The sequence below is a fragment of the Astatotilapia calliptera genome, chromosome 2 (assembly GCF_964374335.1).
Source record: "Astatotilapia calliptera chromosome 2, fAstCal68.1, whole genome shotgun sequence".
NCBI lineage: Eukaryota > Metazoa > Chordata > Actinopteri > Cichliformes > Cichlidae > Astatotilapia > Astatotilapia calliptera.
The window spans coordinates 3,392,157-3,394,241 of NC_137423.1; positions in this window are offsets into that span (position 1 = coordinate 3,392,157).

Genomic DNA, 2,085 nt, shown 5'->3' on the forward strand with positions numbered 1-2,085 from the left:
CCTCCTCTGATTGGCCAGTTCGAAGTTGATTGGCAGGTGTCTATTGGCTGGTCTGGGCTCAGTTGGCCAATCACACTCCAAGGAACACTACAAATGAGCCGCTCCCTGGCCAGCTGGGGGCTGCTGGCTTCTGCTTTGACAAACATTTGCGAACAGGCATCTTTATGTTGTGTGTGGTGGGAGGCTGGACAGGTAAGCCGGGGTACCCTATACACTGGTTGTAGATTTTACTCTGTTAGTCACACTAGGTTATGCGGTTGATGCCACCCTTGTATGTTTTCACTGACTTTTATCGAGTAGCTAGGTAGGCCTTTTGTTTTGCATTTTTCTTTCAGTTAGGCTAGGCCCTGGAAGCTACTGACCTCTTTTTGTTTTATTACTTTCTTTGATTTGGATCAACCGCCCAGTCCTCCTCCCCCACCTCTTTACTGTTGTTAAATTTGACTATCCAGGCAAGCACCCAATAAATCCTGCCTGATACTTAACTGTTCTGTGGTCTTCCTCCTTCATTGATTGTGGTTGTCCAGTGTTGCTGTCTCCTTCCTACCTTTGCCTCCGCCATGGTGGGGGGGACGTAACACAAGTGGGGGCTCGTCCGGGATTTGAACCCGGGACCTCTCGCAACCAGTAAAAATACTGAGAGATACAGGGGCCTCTCAGTCCATCATTAGAGAAAACGTCTTACCGTTTTCTGAGGAGTCATTTTGCCAGTCCAGTGTTATTGTCCAGGGAGTAGAACTCGGATTTGTATCTGCCCCTTTGCACACTATTCACATTCAGTCTTCATTAGTCAGCGGAGTTGTTAAAGTGGCTATTCGTTCTGCGTTGCCCATACCAGGCATTGACTTCATCCTAGGTAATGACCTTGCTGGAGGCAAGGTCATACCCATTCCTGAGGTGTTAGACAGACCCGAGCTGAGCCGGGATTCTGACTCAGCCCAAGACCAGCTTGCCATCTTTCCAGCTTGTGTAGTTACGAGGGCCCAGACAAAAAAGTATGGTCCTGACTTGGCCGATTCCTTCATGAGGTCAGATCCCGTTGGTGATGTGATTAACTTTACCTCTGGATCTAAGGTTCAGGCCACAGTTCCACCTGCTGACAAAACACAACCAGTTCTGGATTTGCCAGTCTCCCGAGAGGAGTTCATTATTGCACAGAAAAATGATGTAACCCTGTCCAAGTGTCATTCCTCCACTCTCAGTCAACAGGATGCCAAAGGGAAAAAGCTGGCTTACTTCTCTGACAAAGGTCTTCTGATGCGCAGATGGACAAGTGAGGTCTCGGAAGACGCTGACTGGTCTGCAGTATATCAGGTGGTGGTACCTACTGCTTATCGTACCCAGGTACTGTCCTTAGCACATGACCATCCATGGTCAGGACATTTGGGGGTTAATAAAACATACACCAGAATTCTGAAACATTTCTTCTGGCCCGGACTGAAATCTGATGTTGTTCAATACTGCCGTACTTGCCATGTATGCCAAATGACCGGCAAGCCAAACCAAGTAATCCCCCCCGCTCCTCTCTGTCCTATCCCAGTAATAGAGGAGCCATTTCAAAAAGTGATTGTTGACTGTGTGGGGCCTCTACCTAAAGCTAAAACTGGAAACCAGTTTCTGTTGACGATCATGTGCGTTTCGACCAGGTTTCCCGAGGCAATCCCACTACGGAGAATAACAGCTCAGATTGTTGTCAAAGCACTGTTGAGATTCTTTTCAACCTTTGGTCTGCCTAAGGTTGTGCAAACAGACCAAGGCACTAACTTTAAGTCTAGAGTGTTTGCCCAAGCCCTGAAAACATTAGGCATTGAACACATAACCTCGAGTTCTTACCATCCTGAAAGTCAGGGGGCACTAGAGAGGTTTCATCAGACTTTGAAGTCTATGTTAAGGAAACACTGTTATAGTTCCCAACGGGACTGGGATGAAAGTGTTCCACTTGTTTTATTTGCCTGTCGGGAAGCAACCCAAGAATCTCTGGGATTTAGTCCCAGTGAGCTTGTGTTTGGGCGTGAGATGAGGGGTCCTTTGAAGGTTTTTAAAGAGAGGCTGGCTACACCGGTTGACAACACCAAAAGCCTTCCA